Here is a 24,412-nt window from a genome sequence, read left to right on the forward strand (position 1 = left end):
CCCTTGAAACTTAGCCCCCCCCCAAACCCCCCCCCCTGAAAAAAAATTACCCCCCCCCCAAAAAAAAACCGAAATCCTGGCTACAGGCCTGGTCAGACCTCACAACCTCTGAGGATGCTTGCCATAGATGCAAGTGAAATGTCAGGAGAGAATGCTTCTAGAACATGGGCACATAGCCGGAAAAACCTACAACAACCCAAAGTTACACTGACAAAGAGTGCTGGTGCTTCACTAAACTACAAATGTCTGGATTCTGTGGCATTTAGCCTTGGTGGTCAAATTGGTGTCAAACTGCATTAATTCTACAGTGTAGATTCACCTCAAGTCACCTGAAATGTGCAACCTAAGGTTCTTCTTGTGTGCACACATGGATTCCTCAAATAACTTTGAAATGTATTGCTAGGAATTTGGGGGGGGGGGGGGGGAAGCCCTTGGCTCTATGGATTTCTCCATGGACTCCAGGTCTACTCGGTTGAGCTTCTGCAGAAGATGCCTTTTTCATCTCAAGGTAACCAAATCAGAGGTGTGCAGATAGAAGGTTTTAGCAATCCAACCAGGGACAGATCAGCAATTGTGAGCCTTCAAACTGTTTTTAAAAAAGATTGCAGTTGCAATGGAGAAAGTTGGGGAGAGGATTTTCAGTGGAGGGGTGCAGAAGCAGGTCTACTTCTGGCACCCCTTTCCATCAGCCCCACTGGGATTAGGACGTACCCAAGCGACCCCAAAACGAGGTTACCTCCTATCCCGAGCCGGACTTGTGAAGAAGGCTCTGGTGAAGAAAGGGGTCCCATGTCCACAGAGGGAGAGGGGACAACGGGGGAGGGCAAAGGGGTTTCCCAGGGAGGATATTCGGGTCTGTTTGAGGAGTGGGAAGCGGATGGAGAAAGAGATGAGGACGATGAGGAATTCTTTCCATCTTGTCCCTATCAGAAGCTCACCAAGACCCGAGAGAAAGAGGGGAGGGGGGCTCCGAAGTCCCCGAGAGTGGCGGAAAAGGAGACCCGGTGTTTGTGTGTATATCTCTATATGTGTGAATGTACTTGCGGAGGGAGGGGAGACCAGGATTGCGTCCAAGCCGTTCGGCGTCTCTGCTGGCAAGGAACCCCCGCTTCTCCCCTCCTGCTCGGGGGTGGGGGGGGGGAGAGAGAGGGAGAGGGAGAGACCGACCTCCGGCGTGTTGGCGATGCCTCTCCTCCGGGCAAGGAAAGCAGCCTGAGCCCCGGGGGAGGAAGAGAGAGAGACACAGAGAGAGAGAGAGAAAGACAGACAAGAGTGAGAGAGACGCTCCTGCTTTGCCTTGCCTTGCCTTGCCTTGCTTTGCTCTGCCCCCCATCTCCTCCCACCCTCCCGGTGACTTCTCTCGCCTCCCACTGCCGCCCCTTTTGCGCCTTTTCTCTCCCCCCTCCAAAAAAAAAAATCTTGGCCGGGGATGCGTCTGTTCCCATCTGGCTCGAACTTCTCCCAGGAGCGGCGGGGTAAGTCGAGAGAGGGGCTGGGGATCGGGTTGGCTTGCTTGCTTGCTTGTTTTGGGGGTGGGCACAGAAACTGGACCCAGTTAAGGATGGAAGGGGGGTGGGATAGAAAAGCCAAGGGGGCTAAGGAAAGGGAGCGGAGACCAGAGTCCAGGGGAAACTTCACCTGTAGGGGAAAGAAAAAGGAAGAGAAGTTGGGCAGCTTCCTATTGGGAAGGAGCACTGGGACCGTCGAGTCCCCCAAGCATCACTTGGCTACTTGGAAGGGAGGAGAGGAGGACCTCTGAGCATGTCTAGAGTGCATCCCCTGCTCTCTCTCACACACACACACACTCATTACAATTTGCTTTCGACTATGTCGGGTTTTCTTTGGTGCCCATCCACACAGCCCTATATCCCAGAATATCAAGACAGAAAATCACACTGTCTGTGGCTCCTTCCACACAGCTGAATAAAATCCCACACTATCTGCTTTGAACTGGGATATATGGAAGTGTGGACTCAAATAACCCAGCTCAAAGCAGATATTGTGGGTTATTCTGCCTTGATATCCTGGGATATAAGGCTGTGTGGAAGGGCCCTGAGTGTGGACACATATAACCCAATTCAAAGTAGATATTGTGGGGTTTTCTGCCTTGATATTCAGGGATATAGGATTGTGTGGAAGGGCCCAGGACCTCTCCTTTGGGAAGGCAGAGGCATGAAAAGACATTGCTGCTTTGAACTTCTGGAACAGTGTTTCTGCCCACTCTTTCTCCCCCTAACTACTCCTATGCGAAAGAGGGAGCGAATACACTCCTTAACTTTTGGTAGTGGGGTCCTAACTGTAGATGTCCAGTAAGTTTCAACCAGAAGATGTGCTATGTGTTGTCAAAGGCTTTCATGACCAGAATCAATGGGTTGCTGTGAGTTTTCTGGGAGCTGTGCAGCCATGTTCCAGAAGCATTCTCTCCTGACATTTCACTCACATCTATGGCAGCCATCCTCAGAGGTTAAGGACTCAACTTCGGAGGATGCCTGCCATAGATGTGGCTGAAAAGTCAGGAGAGAATGCTTCTGGAACATGGCCATACAGCCCGGAAAACTCACAGCAACCCATTGATTCTGGTCATGAAAGCCTTTGACAACACATAGCACATCTTCTGGTTGAAACTTCCTTTCTTGTGTTTAGTTCACAAAGAGAACTGAAACTAAACCAAAAACTAGAAGCTAGAAGTTATTACTTCATTTGATATATTTTAATACTTCTTCCTGATGGTATGATGACATCAATAACATAAACATTCATAACACTGGGCATGTGAATGTTACCCCTTGTGTTTCAGATTGCCTTAATATGAAACAGCGATTATTCCTTTCTTTATATGCTAGTCTTCTGCTATTATTATTTTCTTCCTGTGGGCATTAAGATTTGGCTGACCAGTGCCTATTGTCTTCTGGCTGCAAGTCAGGGAAGAGTTCTGGGAGAGAAGAATTGCTCTTAGAGAGGAGATCCAAATTAAGGAGCGCTCTCTTTCCAATGCAGTAACTTGCCTGAGTAAAACACTTCCCTTTCCTCTTTAAGTAGGCTCCTGTGCTCAAACACAGTTTGGTGAGAGCCTAATACAGTGGTCTCAACCTTCCTAATGCCGCAACCCCTTAATACAGTTCCTCATGTTGTGGTGACCCCCAACCATAACATCATTTTCATTGCTATTTCGTAACTGTAATTTTGCTATTGTTATGAATCATAATGATATGCAGGATGTATTTTCATTCACTGGACCAAATTTGTCACAAATAACCAATATGCCCAAATTTGAATACTGGTGGAATTGGATTTCATCATTTGGGAGTTGGAGTTCATGGGATTTATAGTTAACCTGCAATCAACAATAATTCTGAACTCCACCAACTATAGAATTGGGCCAAACTTCCCACACAGAACCCTGTGACCAACATAAAATACTGTGTTTTCTGATGGTCTTTGGTGACCCCTTTGATGCCCCCTCATGACCCCCTCCCCCGGGGTCCCGACCCCCAGATTGAGAAACGCTGGTCTAATAAAAGGTATGAATGGACCCTTCATAGCATCTAAAGGAACACTAGCCAGTTAGATAGCTAAACCATTTATGTAAAGAAGCATTTCAATCATGCATTTGTGCATCACAGTGCAAAACAAAGGACAGAGTGATTTTTGAAGTCAAGTGGACCATCTTGGAGTCAAACATGGTGTCAGATGCACTGTTTTGTCAAACTTAGCATTCAAAATTATGTATCATATAAGCAATTCTTTCTCTAACAACGGAGACCTTTTCCCAGTTGTTTGAAAATACTTTTGATGATATTTCAATGTTCTCTCCTTATTATGAGTGTGTTTTTTTAAAAATGATTATGTATCCAAAGAACGCATTAATATACACAATTCCCGAGTGCGTCGTAGTTGCAGAGCTACAGCAATTTCAAATTGGGTCCACCTTTTTAAAACAGCCTGTTTGTGTTTTGAAATTGTTCCACAAACTCAGTGCAACTTTTCTTCTCTCCCTCCCCATCATATTTTTTTACCATGTGCTACTCAGCATCATTTTTTCGACTCTTCCAGAAGTAAATGCTGGTATTTGGTGTGCAGTTACTTGTTGCAAATGCTTATTACATTTCACTCACAGAGGAAACTGTTCTTGTTGATTAACTTAAAGAAGCATTTAAACCTTCACAGTTTCAACCTTTGGCTTCAGGCAGACGTGTAATGAGTTCAGTCACGGTTGTTTACAAAAGGAACACTGGAATAGATTTCTTGGGGTTCTTGCTGCCTCTCATAGCGTGTTTTCAGAATGATTTCTCCACTTCTTTACCCTAGAAATGCTTCTTGGCAAAAGCTGGACTGTCCTTCTGTCTCATTCACAGACATGTCCAAATGATGTCTTTATAAGCCTTCCATGTTCTTTGCTCAGTTTAATCCATCTCTTTTCTTGCTGGAGAAAATATTTGAGGGAAGTATGGAATAGCTATAGAATGTCTTTGACCTAATCTATTGTTGAAGTCTTTCATGGCTGGAATCACTGGGTTGTTGTGAGTTTTCCAGGCTGTATGGCCATGTTTGAGAAGCACTCTCTCCTGATGTTTTGCCTGCATCTATGGCAAACATCCTCGGAGGTTGTGAGGTCTGTTGGAAACTAGGAAAATGGGGTTTATATATCTGTGGAATGCCCAGGATGGGAGAAAGAACTCTTGTCTGTTTGAGGTAGCTGTGAATGTTTCAATTGGCCACCTTGATTAGCATTTAATGGCCTAGCAGTTTCAAGGTCTGGCTTCTTAGTGCCTAGGGGAATCCTTTGCTGGAAGGTGATTAGCTGGCCCTGATTGTTTCTTGTCTGGAAATCTCCTGTTTTTGAGTGATGTTCTTTATTTACTGTTATGATTTTAGTGTTTTTTTTAATACTGGTAACCAGATTTTGTTCATTTCATAGTTTTCTCCTTTTTTTTTTAATTGTCCACATGCTTGTGGATTTCAATGGCTTCACTGTGTAGCCTGACATGGTAGTTGCTAGACTGGTCCAGCATTTCTGTGTTCTCAAATAATATGCTGTGTCCAGGTTAGTTTATCAGGTGCTCTGCTATGGTTGACTTCTCTCGTTGTGTTAGTCTGCAATGCTTTTAATGTTCTTTGATTCGTGTTTATTTGAGAACTCAGAAATGCTGGACCACTCTAACAACTACCATGTCAGACTACACAGACATGCAATTGAAATCCTAGTTTCCAAAAGACCTCACATCATATTGTCGAAGACTTTCATGACTGGACTCACTGGGTTGTTTTAAGGTTTTTTGGGCTGTATGGCCATGTTCCAGAAGCATTCTCTCCTGATGATTCACCTGCATCTATGGCAGGCATCCTCAGAGGTTGTCAGGTCTGGTACTTAGTTTTTTCCAATTTTCATGTGTCTTGGAACAGTTTCAATGTATTGTTAAAGGCTTTCATGGCCTGAATCACTGGGTTGTTGTAAGTTTTTCAGGCTGTATGGCCATGTTCCAGAAGCATTCTCTCCTGATGTTTTGCCTGTCTCTATAGCAGGCATCCTTAGAGGCTGTGAGACCTCACAACCTCTGAGAATGCCTGCCATAGATGCAGGCAAAACGTCAGGAGAGAATGCTTCTGGAACATGGCCATACACCTTGGAAAACTCACAACAACTAAGTGATATCTGTTTGCAAACACTTCTTTCTAGTTGTCAAGTACCTTCAAGTTGATTTCAACTTACTTAGGCAACCATCTCATAGCATTCTCTTGCCAAGATTTATTTAGGGGAAGTTTCGTATTGCCTTTCTGTAAGAATGTGAATGTGTGGCTTGTCCAGGATCACCCACTGGGTTTCCATGGCTGAGTGGAATATCATCCCTGGTTCCCAGAGTCGTAATCCAACATTCAAACCGCAACATTACACTGGATCAATTCTTTCTAGTTGTTTAAATCTGTCAAGTGTGGCACAGCTCTGTGTTCAAAATACCAAATGCCTTAAGAAATCATGAAGATGTATGTTAGACAGGATATCTCCATACAATCACCACTTTTCTCTAATTGGCACACAATATTGATAATTTTCTCATTAGAAGACATATGTGCATTTATGCAGAAGTGCCTGAATCTGTGTGTGCATGTAAGAATTCTGCTTCCTGTCAAAGCAGTAAGGACAACTAGCCCCTAGTAACCCAACATCTTTGGACCTGGTCTAGGCAGTTAGGAAACAAGATCTGAAATTCAACTTCAGTGAGCACATTATCTGTATTCATCAGCCACACATTCAAACCTGTTCTTCTAGTGGGCTCCATGGAAGAGGAGGTATGTTCTGTGATTTTTGCTGCTTTCAAAGATTTTACTATCGAAAAAGAGTCACTTTGTATTCCAGAAGATTTCTGATCTGTTTGAATACAACAAAATTTTCTTATTAATGAATAACACAGGCCAAGAGGCCAAACAAAAATAGCCATTGCTGTGTTAAAAGGGAAAGCAATCTATTTACGGAACGGATCTAGTAGTTGCCTTTGCAGAGGTGTCACACTTCGCAGGTCTCATCTCAGAGCTTGTTACTTTCAGTCAGCGTTTGCACCTTAAACACAAGGCATGCTCTCATGCATTTAAATTGGAAGGTGAGAAGTAGCCTATGGTTGCCATAGCTTCCTGTTTGTCGAATCAATTAAGGGCCATAAACAGCAATCCAAATTTGTTATAGTTTCAACTTGAGTCACAGCTATATTTCCACTTCTCTTTTTGAAGCTCTTTCTGCCCATTGTTTCTTTAAATTCATAACTTCTGCTTTGGGGAAAGACGAGTCAATTTTATGTCAATTTCACCTCGGAGGCACCGTTTTCTTGCCAAAGCCTTATTTCCGAAACTGACACAGCCAACCCATCATGCTGCCACTATGGAATGCTTCTTATGTCTGCCAATGTAGGTCAAGGAGCAGTGAGAAGTATTCCTCCTTGAAAGTTGGAAAATGTACCATATGTCTTAGACACATCTTTAACAGACTCACCAAAGCTGGTCAATGAAGTAGGATTTTCCTAGAAATAGATGCCATCCGTTCAAGTTACAAAGTTGTAAATGCTCCTATTGTTTTTTATTGCTGGTTCCAGAGCCCTGTTTCTTGTCATTGCTACTTAAATGTGTCATCTGCATAGCCTCCAGTGGGGCAATAGTTTAAACCCTTCTGCTGGCAGAACTGAAGACTGACAGATCAGAGGTTCAAATCCAGAGAGACCATGGATGAATTCCCTCTGTCAGCTCCACATGCGGGAAGATGAGAGAAACCTCCCACAAGGATGGTAAAACATCAAAACATCTGGGCATCCCCTGGGCAACATCCTTGCAGACAGCCAGTTCTCTCACATCAGAAGTGACTTGCAGTTTCTCAAGTCACTCCTGACACACAAAAAATCTGCATAGGTTTTATATTTGCAAAAACATGCATAGGTTTTACGCATGTATTAAAGTTCAGTGATTTCTTGTATTTGAGTAATAACATGGTGTAAAAGTTTGAACAGTGTACTGTGATTCTAGAGACAAGAGTTCAAATCTCCACTTGGTCATGGAAACCCATTTTGCAACCATGGACAAGCTACATTCTCAGCCTCAGAGGAAGTCAAAAGCTTTGAATAAATTTTACCGAGAAAAAAATGATAGGTTCACTGGGTTGTTGTAAGTTTTTCAGGCTGTGTGGCCATGTTTCAAAAGCATTCTCTCCTGATGTTTCACCTGCATCTCTGGCAGGCATCCTCAGAGGTTGTGAGGTTCAGACCTCAAAACCTCTGAGGATGCCTGCCATAGATATAGGCAAAATGTCAGGAGAGAATGCTTCTGGAACATGGCCATACAGCCCAAAAAACTTACAACTCAGTGATTCTGGCCAAGAAAGCCTTTGACAATACATTATAGGTTCACCTTAGGGTTTGTTTTTTTGTTTTGTGAGGGTACACAAAAACAACAGCAATGGAGGCATGCTCCAATCAAAAGTGATATTGGTTCCTGCTTTCATCCACATACCATTCTGGATGGGAATTACAGGCATATCTCAATAAATGTGTTAGACACTACTTATTTAACAGAAAATTTGGTGCAGGAGCAGACATAACATGGAAGGCGTATGGATAGACTCCTGCACCAAAAGAAAATGCAGTTCAACATATTTCGATTGACATTTTGTTCAAAATTAAGCACAAATGAAATGGAACAATCAGGTCATGTAAGCTTTGCAGAAGGAAATGAAACATTCTGAACCTTCTGTAGACCACTTGAAAACTCCTTCCACAAAGAACAGAGATATTTTCTCCCTCTTAACAGCCTTCTTTTTTCTTATGATTTCTATTTTGAGTTCTATGCTGCTTAACATGTTGAGGGTAACTGACACAAGCAGGCTCGTCTGCTCTTCTTTTTCATGCATGATCATTAAGGAATTATGGAGGCAACAAACGTCTACCTTGCCTGTTGTAGGAAATCAAATGTGCTTCCAGTAAAATGGGCTGATTAGAATCTCACTTGTTTCTAGCTCAAGCTTTCTTTATTAAAGTTTGTACTGCCAACACATGTCTGCAACCCAACACTGAATATCATTCCTGCTCCAGGCTCCTTTCATCAAATTCCTAATGCTGGCAGTGGTTTAAAAAACAGTTCAACTGGACAGAGGAGAAAAAAACAGTGCTGGGCAACCATACAAACCCTAGGCAAATTGAAGTTTCACTGTCAAACGCTTTGAGATATACCTGAACTTTGAAAAGATGTCAGCTCCTTGACATTTTAATCCATAGTATAACTTTTCCAGACACTGGTTTTAGGGTATTCTATAAGAAATAATATCCAATTGATAAGAGTATATTCTTTGTTTATTAGCCCAGATTATAATTCAGAGGAACAAAGATATGCAAAGTTTTCTGGATGCAGCCAGGTATCTAATTGAATAAGAAGATGGACACTAGAGCTGGATCTACACTCCCCTATATCCCAGAATCTGATCCCAGATTATCTGTTTATCACAGATTATCTGGAAGTGTAAACTTACATAATCCAGTTCCAAGCAGAATCTGGGATCAGATCCTGGAATATAGGGCAGTGTAGATTTGGCCTAAGAACAGCAGTGTCATCTGTTAGTGCTTGATTACTTCATCCTTACATGCAAAGACAAAGCATGATTAAAGTTTTCTCCCCTTCAGGAGAAAATAAATATTTGTACACAATATTCTCCCCCTTTTAGAGCTTTCCAACTTTTGTACAGAAATACCTATTATGTTTTTCCACACATAATATTCCTCCAAACACTTTGGAACAATTCAAATACTGGAAGAAGTCTCATGTCTTTGTTATCTTTCCCGGTGGGTTTCCAGATTGTCATGAAACCTATTTTCTGACTGGGAAATGAGTAATAGGGAATATTCATTGCTCCCCTAGTCATCCATTCTCAAGGATATGTATTTCTGATAGAATGAGTCCATATAGGTCTACTCAAAAATCAGTTATCCAGTTCAGTGGAATACCTTCTCCTCCTTCTCTTCCCCAGTCTGGGATTTAAGGTGGTTTCAACCAACAAAACAAACTTCATAGCAAATGATTCCCCTAGGCACAAAGAAGCCAGACCTTGAAACTGCTAGGCCATTAAATGTTAATCAAGGTGGCCAGTTGGAACATTCACACCTACCTCAAACAGACAAGAATTCTCTCTCCCACCCTGGACATTCCATAGATATATAAACCCCATTTTCCTAGTTTCCAACAGACCTCACAGTCTCTGAGATGCTATAGATGCAGGCAAAACGTCAGGAGTGAATGCTTCTGGAATATGGCTACACGGTCCGGAAAACTTGCTTCAACCCAAAACAAACATAGCTGTAAATCCACATAATGAATACTGGTTTAATGATAGTTGTTATCTGGACATAGAATTATGGGGGAAGTAAAATGTGAGAATTATCTCCCAGTATCCATTTTGCCATCCTCAAATGTAGAACCTTTCTATAGTCCCCAAATTTCTTGCATTGCAAACAATGAGGCACTGAAAATTCTTCACACATAGAACATTTACATTTGCCATGTTCACATTCCCTTGGTTTGTTTGGTTGCATACTGCAAGTTCCTTCTGTGTGAGAGAATCAGCAGTCTACAAAGATATTGCCCAGAGGATGCCCGGATGTGTTATGATCCTGTGGGGAGGGTTCTCTCACTCTCCATGGGTGCTAGAAATAATATTATATGGAAACTGACTGGCACAACCTGGGGATCACAACCAGACACAGTGAAGACATCTGTCCTTGCACTTTGCTACTCTGTTATTGAATACACATGCCCAGTGTGGAATGCATGTCACCATGTGGATGTGGCTTCTAATGAGACCTGCTGCATTATCACAGGATGTCTATGCTCTACACCACTGGAGAAATTATACTGTTTAGCCGGTATTGCATCACCTGACATTTGTCATGAAGTAGCAGTCAATAATGAAAAGACCAAGTCATTGACATCTCCGGTCCATCCTCTGTTCAGATATCAGCCAGCATGCCAATGCCTTAAATCAAGAAATAGTTTTCTAAGATTGACAGAGATACTTGCAGGAACACTTCAGCAAACAAGAGTCCAAAAGTGGCAGCCTAAAACCAGGAACCTGAAACCATGTATGATACCGGATAAGAAACTCTCTCCTTGGCACACAGAAGGCTGGGTGACTTGGAAGGTGATGAACAGGCTGTGCTCTGGCACCACAAGGTGCAGAGCCAATCTTAAGAAATGGGGCTACAAAGTGGAGTCTATGACATGTGAGTGTGGAGAAGAGCAAACCACAGAACACTTAGTACAATGTAGCCTGAGCCCTGCCACATGCACAATGGAGGATCTTCTTACAGCGACACCAGGCACTCAAAATGGCCAACTTCTGATCAAAGAATATTTAGTACAATATTTTTAACTTTCTTTGTGTTTTTAAATACTTTATAACTGTGCCCTCAATTTGCTTCTGACATGATAAATACATTCCCTTGTTATCTTTTCCTGCCCCTTTTCTTGGGATGCCTGAAGTGTCTTCCCAAATGCTCAAAATGTTTAAGTTGCTCCAATGCTAGAAATTTGAGAATTAAAGGGGAGGTGGGAAGAATTTGTATTTGGGAGTCAAGGTCCTCATTTTTGTATCCCTGCCCCTCACAACAGCTAAACTCATCTAAAACATTTTAAAGAAGATTGTGCAGTAGGTTTAGTCCAGCCTTCAGAAATCAAATTTTAACTTTCAATGAGAGAAATGAAAACAAAAAAATCACACAAATGTCTTAATTACCGTTTCTGCCACCATAGCTCATAACCAGTCCAAGTACTTGTAATTTTCCTGTTTTGTCTGTGCTTCAGGGGGCAAGTGGGGGTGGAACATAGAAACCCTTGGTGAAGTAGAATGGCACTACAATACCTGAGCTCATATCTACTTTAATTATTCCCAAGCCTTTGTGATGCATGCAATTAAGACATAAAGGGATCCTGACTGGGTGGCCTGTAAAGCGGTTTTCTGGTTTAATAAAAAAGCTACAGGTAAGAACAGTTCAGCGGGGCGCCTTTAAATAATAGAAACACCCTGGCTGCAGTATAAAAACTAACTCTCTTGTGGGAGGGGAAGTTGTGCTGACTTCACAAAGCATATTTGCATGTCAAAGCTGGTAACTCTTGGTGTGCTAATAAATTGCCTTGTAGGCAGCACTGATGTAGCCACCAAATTAAAGAAGCAGTCATTTTCTAATTTGAACTTCATGCATCTACAAACTCTGAGAAGTGTTTAGTCTAAATGATTTAACTTTTCGCTTAGCAACATGAGTGTGGTTATTTTTGCAGTGCATGCATCACAATTATGAGTACATCTCTGTCCCATGTGGTTTACTCCCTGCTAAGCATAGCTATCCTTTCAGGAATAGGATTGCACTGTGAATGTTAGTTTAGATCTGTTGATGTTAGTTTACATCTGTACAAGCCAATAATGTGTACTCCACATCTGTATGCATTTAACTGGTCAATAAATCAACTCAATGTTCTCCCATTTGTCTATGTGATAAAATGTAGCAGTATGTGTGTGGTGTGTCTCCCTCATTATATTTTGAATGCTTTAAATCTTTTCAAATTAGTGGTGTTTTAAAGGGATAGTTTGACTAATTGTGTTTTGTTTTTTTTAATGTTGTGTTTTAACTATAGTTTTAATGTATTCCATTAGCTGGGTTAGTCACATTTTGGGAGAAAAGTGGGGTCTTAATTGAATAAACAAATAAATGGGGGAAAGTTCTTTGTTGAGTAGACTGAAGAGCACTGTTATTTTACCGCTTATTTTTAAATGGAAGAAATATAAAAGAACCAAAAAGAAGGGAAATAGATCATTTCTTTGATTGTAGGTGAAGCGCCTTGTGTCGCCTTCGGGCTGAGAGGGGCAGTATATAAATATGGTAAATTAATTAAATAAATAAATTTCTTCTAGCACAGTGTTTCTCAACCTTCCTAATGCCATGACCCCTTGACACAGTTCCTCATGGTGTGGTGACCCCCAACCATAAATCATTTTTGTTGCTACTTCATAACTGTAATTTTGCTACTGTCATGAATCATAATGTAAATATCTGATATGCTGGATGTATTTTAATTCACTGGATCAAATTTGGCACAAATGCCCTATATGCCCAAATTTCAATACTGGTGGGGTGGAGGAGGGAGAATGTTTTTGTCATTTGGGAGTTGTAGTTGCTGGGATTTATAGTTAACATACAATCAAAGAGCATTCTGAACTCCACCAATGATTGAATTGAAGGAAACATGGCATACAGAACTCCCATGACCAACAGAAAATACTGGAAGGGTTTGGTGGGCATTGACCTTGAGTTTTGGAGTTGTAGTTCCCCCACATCAAGAGGGCACTGTGGACTCAAACAATGATGGATCTGGACCAAACTTGGCATGAATACTCAATATGCTGAAATTTGAACACTGGTGGAGTTTGGGGAAAATAGACCTTGACATGTGGGAGTTGGAGTTGCTGGGGTTTATAGTTCACCTACAATCAAAGAGCATTCTGAACCCCACCACCAACAGAATTGGGCCAGACTTCCCACACAGAACCCCCATGACCAACAGAAAATATTTGGCAACCCCTCTGATCCCCCCTCGTGATCCTCTCGGGGTCCTGACCCCCAGGTTGAGAGACACTGTTCTAGCAAAATCTGGCATCTTTTGTTCATTAAACTGTCATAACTGGTTTCCTTGCTGAGGTATCCAAATTGCAAATTTAGGCACACAAGAACAACAAACAGATATAGAAGGAAGGTATAATTGTGAGTGTGATTGGTAAGTTGCTTGTGCAGGGCTTATTGCCAATGATTTGATTCTTCTAGGTCAAATCTTTACCATTATCTGTATGACTTCCTGTGACTGCCTTAAGAGGCATTTCTCATAATGCCACTTTTTGCAGATGTTAAACGGGAAGGGTGTCCTCTCTGGTGACTCACTTTTGAGTCTCCTTTCCAAGAACTAAAGTATGTGCTATCTTGGATGTCGTTTCAACATCTGTTGAAACTTTTCTCATTTGCCTTCATAGTTACTTAGTAGTTACCTGTGACATTTGCTATTTCTCCTGAAGTTTCATGGTCTTTCTCCATGTTTATTGTTTGGAGTGAGTCAGATTCCAAGGACAGGTATTGCCACAGTGCTCTTCACTTCATATTTGGTTTTATCCCAGAGATCCATCCCTGGCTCTGGAGGATTCTAATTGGAGAGAGAGAGAGAGGGAGAGAGACGGATAGAAAATCAGTTTAGTAAAATTGTACAGGAAGACTGACAGGTTTAGTATGTACCAATAGAAAATTCCCACTCAGACTCTTTTCCTTTCACTTCCCTTGCTACCCAGACACTTTTTTCTCACCTTCCTCACCACCCAGACTCTTTTCCCATACTTTTCTAGCTTCCAAAACCTTATTTCCCTCCCACCGCTCAAGGGGTGTTTTGATTGTGTTTTTCCTGCATGGCAGAAGGGAGTTGAACTACATGGCACTTGAGGTTTCTTTTGTTGTTGTTGTTGTTGTTGTTGTTGTTGTTGTTGTTGTTGCTATAAAGGCCAGATGGCCATCTGTTTGGGGTGCTTTGATTGTGCTTTTAAGGGGGTTGAACTGGATGCCACCTGGGGTTGCTGCTATTACTAAAACTGCTGCTGCTGCTTATGATTACAACAGAGCCTGGATTTCCATCTGCCAGGGAACTTTGTGCTTTTTCTGCACAGCTGAAGGGAGTTTGGACTGGATGACCCCTGGGGTCTTCCATTGAAATACTATTCAGTTTATGATGGTTAAAATTGTTCTTGATTTGTTTGGCCATGCCTGGACTAGAAGTAGCTGCACAGTGGTCAGGGTAGACGGCGTTGCTCCTTCTTTTGGATTTTTACAGAATATACTTTTTTTCATGTTAGGAGCGACTTGAGAATAGACAAAGCTCTTGCCTTTAACCACTCTACTCAGAGAAGGGGATGATTACTTTTTTGATAAGAGTTGAGGCTCGCTCAGTTGAGGCTTAGTATTCACACTGAGCCATGGATAATTGTCCCAAGTTTTTCGAGTTGATTTTTTTGACTAAAATTTCTACACTTATACATGAATAGTTCCAGTTGGTATCAACTTTCTAACAGCACACAACCAGAACTACACTCTATTGTCTTGCAAATCTAAATGTAAGGTTCCATGATTAGGCAACATGAGAAGTATCTAATCTTACATTAGAATGACTATGTAGACAAAATAAGCTCCTTGATTTGAAATGGTACAGGAACAACAAGCCATTAGACAAAACATGAGAGTCTTTTTAGTTAAAAGGTACAAACAAATCATGGAGCCAGCTTGAATGAGCTTTTCAACCATAGATTTTTCACACAGCATGAAAGTAGCTACCCTATGTGAGGAGAAATAGGGAAAGGTCCATACTCTTGGCCAATTGTTATATATATTTCTCTATTATTTACTTACTTTCGTCAAAATACTAAATTGCAGAGCTGAACATCACAGTTCCACAAGCTGGACTATACTACCTATGTCTTCTAAGCATTCACTGCACTCACCATTTAGCTGCTACAACATCCCTTTATAGCTGTTCTATTAGAGACCTGTTATGGATCCTCATGGTCTCACACAATGAGGACATAGATTTCTAGGTAGGCAATTAGAATAGTTTCTGTCCCCCTAGCAAGCTGTAGAGTATTTAATTTACTATATTTATATCCCACCTTTCTTGACCCCAAAGAGGACTCAAGGCAGCTTACAGATAGACAACAATTCAATGCCTTAACAACAATATACAATTAAAATAAACAATTAAATTAAATTAAGATCAAAATTAAAATACATTAAAACATTTTAAAAACATTAAATCACTATAAAACCATGCTATTGGCAATAATGATGCAGGTCATTCCAGTAGTCATTTTACATAATTCCAGTAGTTCTCCGAAGGCTTGATCCCAGAGCCATGTTTTCACTCTGTTTCTGAAGATTGGGAAGGGGCTGATCTAATATCACTGGGGAGGGAATTCGACAGTCGAGGGGCCACCACTGAGAAGGCCCTATCTCTCATTCCCACCAGTCACGCCTGCAAAAGAGGAGGGACTGAGAGCAGGGCCCCCCATATGATCTTATCTCGGTGATGCTTCATAGGGAGAGATACGTTTGGACAGGTAAGTTGGGCCGGAACTGTTTATCATCCATTGGGATCCAGAGATCTCAGCAGATGACGTGATAATTCTGCATCTAGCTTCAGGGGCATAGCCAGAAACTTCCATCTCCTCCATACTCCACCAGTCACTAAAAAAATATAGGGGGTATGCATAGTGACTACATGGTGGGGGGGGGGGGGGCTCTGGTTATTATGGAGAAACAAATCTCAACAGCCAGAAACAGCTATAGATACATATAGACTTAACCTGCATATGCCATTAGTAGAATATCAACCATTATATCCCTCCTTCTCTTTCAGGAGGTTGACGAAACCTTCCTTCTCCTCACTAATCTACACTAATAGCCTTGGAGGTAGGTCAGGCTAAGATAAAGTGACTGAGGTTTTGCTTATGAATCCTTAACCATACCCTTCCCTTCACACGTTCCTGTTTTCCCCCAAGCATTAATTTCAGAATAGGCTGATTCACTTTGTCTTTTCATGTTCATGAAAAATAGTCCATAAGATGAAATAAGAAAACAACTAAAAACTAGATTTAAAAAGAAAAAAATTACCCATAAAGCTTTGTGTGTTTGTGCATCAGATATTTTCTATCACTTAATAGCATGGAAGTGGAAATATGATATTATAGAATGTGAAACCAACATATGAGACTTTATTAAGGAGGGCAGAGGCCAATAAGGAGGCTAGATGGTTTCATACACCATCAGAAAGCTTATTATTCTTATACCACAGGTTTTAACTGCAATCATGGACCATTAAATCTAAACAGTGCATGTACAAATCATGAAAGGAAAATAAACTAAGATGCTATAGTGCTGGGCTTGTATATATAATGTTTTCAGCAATGCTAAATGATGCTGATCTTGGGGTCAGTGGAACTTCCAAGCTGAAGGGAGCATCAAGTGGAATTTTGGTCCGAACTTTCCCTCATCTCATTTTGGGAAATGTTTCTTCATTTGAAAGACACAAATTTGCATTTCTGTGCACATTCCAAACATACATCATCACAGAAGTCCCTTGGATGAGGTGGTTATCCAAGGCTATTGATTTATAAGTTTGAATGTTCTGCTCTGGAAGGTACCCCTCCCCATGTATCAGTGATTTTAAAAGATATTTGTTTTATCTCCATGTGGTGAGATAGGAGATAAGGAGGAGTTGCAGAAGGGTGTCATGTATGGAATGAGGCTGTTTATCTAGAAGCCACTAGATCCTGTCTGACCTTGGAAACCGAGCAGGATCAGCCCTTGTTAGTGATTGCAAAGAAAGTGTGAGACCACTAATGAATACATGCTGTAAGCTGTCTTTTGCTGGAAGAAACTAGTAAAACCATCTCTATGCCTAAATCAACCCTCAGGAATTCATACAGTCACCATATATTGACACACAACTTGAAGGCACATATACATACACATTGCACATACAAGTCCTAGTGGCCCACTGAAGCTATTGTTTCTTACACTATGGATTCAGACCCCAAATGGGGTCCCCTTAGCTCAATGTTGAGGTCACGAAAAATTTGCCAGCACTAAAATGTTTCTGAATACCATTTAGACATTTGCATGAATCTCTTAGCAACAGTGTGCAGTGTTTTGTTTATAGTGAACTCTGTAGAAATAGCTTCAGCTGTACTTCATAAAAAGGAAAATTGGCCTATTTAGCAAGCCTTGCAAATGCTGATTTATTATCAGTAAATGTTTGATCTTTGTGCCTATTTTATATACTTATATACCCAGGATCATGTAAAAAATATTGGATGGAAAGGAATCATGGAAGTATTTCTCAAGCAGACAGTGGTTGTGAGTGGAAAAAGTTTCAGAAGTCCTTCTCTGAGCAATTAACATTCCAGGAAACTAGCTTCATCCCTATAAAAATTACAGACCTTTGCCACCTAGTGACTAAAGATGTTGTGACAGGTTACAGATAAATTTTACTTAATACAAATGAATTCGTCCATTTTAAAAACAAATTGAAGGTGTGGATTCACAATACTTCCCTCAGTGCTGCCAAGTTCTAGGTGTCTCAATTTTATAGAGTTAGAGCTATGGCCACACACCCTCTTTATGAGTGTAATTTACAAGCTGATCCAACCATTAATCCCACCAGTTTGTGCCTGTATAAAAGTTCAAGAGAACAAGTGTTGACACACAGACACACACAGGATCCTCTTCCATTAGAAAGCTGGCTTTTAAGAAGTCAGCCCACTGAATTTAAGTCAAAAGAATCAAAGTACAATAAATGGAATTAGGAGTAGACATTAGGAAGAACCTCCTGATTATACACAATGTTTGATCATAAGGAGCACAGTTGGAAGATGGTTTTGTTAAGAGATTTTAAGTTGAGGAGGATACAATAGCAATGGATTTTATGCAATGGGGAAGGGCTGGTGTGTATAATTATCAGCCACCCTTCCTACTGCACAAGTCTATGGATTACATGGCTGAGAACAGACCTCCAGGGTTTCAGATAGGAACCTTCATCAATCCTAACTGAAGAGGCTTCAGGCTAAACCTTTAGTGTGTGCTAGACTTGTGTGTGGATTCTTTCCACTGTTTTCCTTCTACTTCTTCGGCTTTCTGGATGGCCGTAACAGCAAGGGCTCAGCTGCTTTTTCTTCTTCTTTTGTCTGAAATGGCCCACATGCTGCCAGGCATGGCCTTTTCCCTTCTGCTTGGGAGTACATGGCATTGCTTCCTTAATCCTCAAACCCAGGGTCCCTTGAAAGGAAGGAAGGAAAGGGTCCCAGGAAGGGTGCTTCCTTAACCCCGTTTCTCAAACCCAGGCCCCCTTGAAAGGAAGAAAAGGAAGGATCCCAGGGATGGAAAGGGGAGCCTTGTAAGCTCCCCATTGCCACTAATGGGCCAGATCTTCCCAGATCTTTCAGCTGTCTAGCCAAAAACAGATATTTCCATTAGCCAGTTTTTGGGAGGTTCTCAAAAACAGATCTGGGTACCCAATGAAATTCAGATACCAAAAATGGATCACTCTCCAGCCGAATTGCACAAGCTAGTGTGTGCCTGCCTACTACTGAACGAACCATAGCCTTTCAATTCTGCTCAAAAGAGCCATAAAGATCCATAGTTTGAGACAGCATAGCTTGGAGAAATTGAAGTTCCCAAAACTTTGTCTAATTTGCATATGAGTGTTTTGTAACATTTTTCTAGTTATGTACACCAAGTGATTGATGATAGAAAAACCAGGTTTTTCCATTCCAAATTATCCCCTTCTGGTCTAGCCTTGTAGCAAGAAAATAGAACTCTGGGATTTTCTTACATTTTTACAAGTAATTCTTCCTCTGCAAATAAAAAAAAAATCAGAAGGTGGTAGTGACTAAAATTGGGGAGTGTCTTTAATAAACAACAGAGCTTGTGGTTGTTACCTTTTTGGATCACAACATTTTTTTCTTTCTCAACAAGCATTGTCACAGCCACCATGGTCCATAATCGTCTGCTAAAGTCTTCTGGTTGGTGTGAGCTGTAATCTGAAATAACATTTCCAGGCTCTGGAAAATGAGATAAATCAGCTCGTGTGTTCTGTTCCCACTGTTTTTTAAATTTCTAAGTGTTATGCAAATGTTTATTTATGAATACATTATATATTATTTATGAATATTTGCAGGCTACTGCTCTCAGAGGACCTCAACAATAAAATAAGAGAATAACAGAGACATTTGCATAATGCATCTTTTACAGAAGAAAAATAATGTTCTTCTTTGCATCATATTTTAGAAATTGGTGGTTGGATTATTGAAATGGAAGTTAATACTAGAGTGAACTTAGGCATCACTTTTTGATTGGTAACAATGGTACTAAATTGATAGCAAACATACTAATTGCCACCCCTTAAAAAAAGAATAATTTGTTTCCTCTGAGCCTCCTTCAGGTCTTATCTAGGAGGGGATAGGAATGAAGATGCACTTTACCAGTAATATGTTATTGTTCAGAGCTAAACCTGCAAAGCATATTGGATGGTTTTGTTTTGAATGTGCAGTGAAGCCTGCTCCCAAAAAGAGTAAAAAAAAAATGAAGAGAATGGCTTAATTGATATGAAAATGCTGCTGTTTGCCTCTTTTGGATTCCCCTTGCGATCAGTTCCGGTCTAATAATGGACTATCATCATGTTGCAGGGATACTTGGGAACTAGTTAAGAAAAGCTAGAGGTAGACATGTGGAGTTAAGCTTCTGAAAAAATAACATGGAGAATTATAAGAAGAGTAGGAGAATTGGTATTGATTTTTTTTGTCAAATAAATAAAGAAGACATTGTGTAGAGTAAATCTTCACATATAGTTATGTGCCAATTGTGCTACGCCATTTCTGGATTGAAAGTCAATGTTATATAAGTGAAAAAAACACCAAATATATTACCAAATGCACACTGAAATGCACATCAGAATGCAATGTACGTGTACATCCATGCACACCTTATGCAAAATGGCACAACATGTGCAATTCCTTTCCCACAACTTTGAACTTTTTTTCATGCCAGAAACAACTTGAGAAACTGCAAGTTGCTTCTGGTGTGAAGCAATTGGCCATCTGCAAGGACATTTTCCAGGAGAACTCCAGATGTTTTGATGTTTTACCATCCTTGTGGAAGGCTTCTTTCATGTTTCCGCATGGGGAGCTACACCTGACAGGGGGAGCTCATCCACAATCTCCCCAGATTCGAACCTGCAACCTGTCGGCCTTCAGTCCTGCCGGCACAAGGGTTTAACCCATTGCGTGACAGAAGGCTCCAACTTTGAACTGAATGAATACCTATGTTCCATGTTGGACAAAAAGTACCAAACTATTTCTGTAAAACAGTGCTGCTCAAAATGGCAGTCCATGGACCAATGCCAGTTTGTGAACCATCAGCTGTTAGTCCACAGCAAATTTCTAGGAAACAATGCTCAAACAATAATAATATGGCACAAATGTAGTATCAGTTTCTGACATGCTGTGCCAATCATTTATCTTGAGAAGAACTGTAGGAAAACTATACATGCATAAGACCCCAAGAAGATACACTTTCCTTGAAATTGATTTTGTTTAGAGCCAAGTGAGAACTGAAAACAGAAAATCAAGACAGGCAGCCCACACAAATTAGCAAAACCTATCATATTGCTACTTCCTATTCAACAAAAGGGGGCTTATGAATGACAAAGGATAGTTAGAAATAGTATCCAGTTCACTAATGAAAGCCACAACCACAGACATATTGAAATATTCTTTCAAACATTGCCTCATGTTTTGATGATCTCTGAAAACTATCTTGTGGTCTTCGTTTGTAGTAGGGAGACTAAAAAATTGATGGAAATATTTAGTTTATTTTTGATTTGAAGCAGCATATCTTCAACAAATGTAATTCAAGCAACAACCACACATAATAAGATTTACGTTAAAAAGAACATGAACTCTCATCTATACTGCTGTTTTACTTGTGGATAGACATACTGCTGCCCAATCCCTTATGTTAAGATCTTAGAGTTATCTCCCTGCCTTTCTGTTCTCCATAGGCACTTCTCCAGGGGAGCAGGGTGGAGGTAATTGTGGGTACTGGAAGGATATTGTCAAAATGAGTCAGGGAAATTCCATCTCTAGTCATTGAATTATGCCAGAATCTTTTAAACTTCCTCCTTTGTCAGAGCGTTACAGCATTTTTTTTGTTAGCACTCTCCTACATTTTTTCCAGTACTACAGTATTTGGCTCCAATACAGTATCCACAAGTCTACAGAGATTTTGCTATGGTGGCACATATAAAAGTGCACAAATGTAAGAAGTTTATCTTCTGTCCCTTTTCTGGTGATCATCAAGGTGAAGTTGATTTTTTCATTCTTGCTTTCAACTGCGTGAATGCTTTTATCAACTCCGAGATCCCATTACTGATAGGTAAATAAAATAAATTGTGATGGGAAATGGGAATGGAGTCCCCAAAATCAGATAAATGCACCTTTTAGGAACAGACACATTCATTCCTCATTAGGGAGATCCTGGAGCTCACCCACTGAGTTGACTAGGTCAATGGAAGCAAGAGTATTGTGCTTCTCATTACACAAGAATATAACTTGTCTCAGTTCTCAAGTTCCACAATGACTGGAGAACTAATTCCTCAGAATATGCCTATTATTATGTGCAAATCCTATCCCTTCCTCCATCATTCCCAGACATCTGGAAATCAGTTTCATCTTTGCATGCCTAGAAAGTGGGTACCAAAGTTCCACGTGTGGGAACCCAATTTTGCCAGGATTCTTGCTCACAGTAACTTTATAATCATGTTCAAACAAAAGTGAGTAGGAATAACTCACATCTAGAAAATCAGGGATGGACTGTAGTTATATGCCACCCATATACCTGTCCCTAGTTTTAACTATACATATGTCCTTTCACACTACAGAATTGTAGTACCAGGATCCCAACATGGTTCTTTTCTATTGAATCCTACAATTTCTAATTTATGGAGAGACTTTTAAAATTCTTAGAGATTTCTAGTATCCAGCAAACTACAAATGCCAGGCTTCCACGGGATTTAGCCATAACAATAACTGTAAAATAGAATCATACTGCTAAAAGGGACCGGATCCCATCTGATCTTGGAAGATAAGCATGGGCAGCTCTACACAGCTTTAACAGGAGACCATCAATGAACACAAAGTGCTGTTGATTGTATTTCAGAGGAAAGAAATGGCAAAATGCTATAGAATCTTGGGAGCTGTAGTTTGGTGAGGCCTTGGTACTCTTTGATGGGAAGGATAAAGACCTCATAAAGCGACAGGTCCTATGATTCCACAGCATTGAGCTATGACAGTTAAAGTGGTTCTAGATCAGGGGTTCTTAACCGGTGAGTCCCAGATGTTTTGACCTTCAATTCCCAGAAATTCTAACAGTTGGTAAAGTGGCTGGGATTTCTGGGAGTTGTCGGCCAAAACACCTGGGGATCCACAGGTTGAGAACTACTGTTCTAGGTTAGGGACCAAACAGTATAGAATCTTATAAACATAAAACACTATAGAATTGAAAGGTTTGGGAAGTCATTTCATCTCAAACTTTTGTTCAATGGGGGTTCTTAAGTGCAGGACACAACTGAAGCATTTTGTTCAATGGGGGTTCTTAAGTGCAGGACACAACTGAAGCATTTAACAAAGGCTGTCCCGCCTTTGTTAAAATTGACCGCAGTGAAAGAGAGCCCAGTAACTCCTTGTGGAATTTGGGTACACAGGATGCATCTATGCTGTAAAATTAATGCAGTTTGATGCCGCTTTAACTAACATGGCTCAATGGTATGGAATCACGGGAGTTGTAATTTGCCATTCTTTGCCATAAAGTGCTTGTGCATCACCAAACAATTACATCCTGTGATTCTATAGCATTGGGCCATGGCAGTTAAAGTAATGTCAAAACTCATTAATTCTACAGTATAGATGCACCCACAGTTGAAGAACAGCTCATATCACTAGGAATGTTTTCTCATGTTTAACTGAAAATTACTGCCCTGAAATTTCCACCAAGTCGAATGTTGCTCTCTGGAGCAACAGAGAAAAAGTATTCAAAAGTCATGTGTCTCCTCTGAATCTTTTATTCTGCAGGCTAAACATATCCACATCTTTCACTGGTCATGAGGCTATCCCTCACTGTCCTGATCATCTTTCTTTAAATATGCTCAGTGTTTTAAAATGTCAAACTTGGAAGGAGACAAAGTGTCCCACCATGCTTTCCCACAGTATTACCACATCTATAGAATCAGCCATCATAAGCAAAGATTCGTTGCTGCCAAGGGAGAGAAGGCCTGTCTAATCTTTTCATCTTTCTCTGTTCCTTAGTTGGCTAAGAAATAAGTGATTTTATTTCTCTTTTCCATTTGTACTTTGCTCTTCTTCTATTGACCTCGAGGCAATGTAGACAGATCTATCAATTGCTTTATCCTCATAACAGCACTATGAGGTAGGTCATGGTGAAAATGATTAACCGGCCTGATGCCATACGGTGGGCATCTTTACTAAGAAGGTTTGTGTGTGTGTGTGTGTGTGTGTGTGTGTGAGGAGCAACTTGAGAAACTGCAAGTCATTTCTGGTGTGATAGAACTAGCCGTCTGCAAGAACGTTGCCCAGGAGTTGCTCAGATGTTTTGATGTTTTATCCTTGTGGGAGGCTTCTCTCATGTCCCCACATGGGGAACTGGAGTTGACTGAGGGAGCTCATCCACACTCTCCCTGGATTTTAACCTCCAATCTAATGGCCTTCAGTCGTGCTGGCACAAGGGTTTGATCCAGTGCACCACCAGGGGCTCCCTAAACACCGTTACAATACCCTAACCACTGTATCGCATTACATACCAAACAAAACAAAAATGTGCAATCTCAAATCTTGCCAGAAGTGACAGGATTTATCTATATTTCTTCTTTCCCACCAACACGTTCACTCACAAACTCCTACCTCCCTTTCACTTATTGATAAAGCCCTAAGCAGTAAACAATCACATCGCCACCCCACTTTTTTTTGCATGGGAAATCCATGTTCAAATTACTTTTTGTGTATGTCTGTAAATGACTTTTCCTTATAAGTCCCAGAATACAAACAGTGCTTGAAAAGTACATACTAAGCTTCATATTCTTGCAGAATGAGGAGAAAATTGCTAATATTATTTGTTCTTCTATGTGAGATTGAAATAAAAGAAGTTCTAGATCTTGAATTCTCTGAATTATAGCACTAGAGCTGTCTACCAGAGAATACTCCATTCCACAATATACTACAAATCTCGAGGATAACAAATCCCTT

The 24,412-nt window shown here is 40.8% G+C and overlaps 1 protein-coding gene across 2 annotated transcripts in view; it reads left to right on the top strand.

Moving 5' to 3' along the window:
• Nucleotides 1–1,149: 1,149 nt before the first annotated feature.
• Nucleotides 1,150–24,412, top strand: part of MME (membrane metalloendopeptidase) — a 94,875-nt gene continuing 71,612 nt past the window's right edge. Inside the window, exon 1 of one of the 2 annotated variants that reach the window (XM_060767670.2) lies at nt 1,150–1,272. The gene's annotated coding sequence lies outside the window, so the exon portion shown is untranslated. The other variant, XM_060767668.2, reaches the window with a different exon arrangement.

This window comes from Anolis sagrei, chromosome 3, assembly GCF_037176765.1.
Source record: "Anolis sagrei isolate rAnoSag1 chromosome 3, rAnoSag1.mat, whole genome shotgun sequence".
Taxonomy (NCBI): domain Eukaryota; kingdom Metazoa; phylum Chordata; class Lepidosauria; order Squamata; family Dactyloidae; genus Anolis; species Anolis sagrei.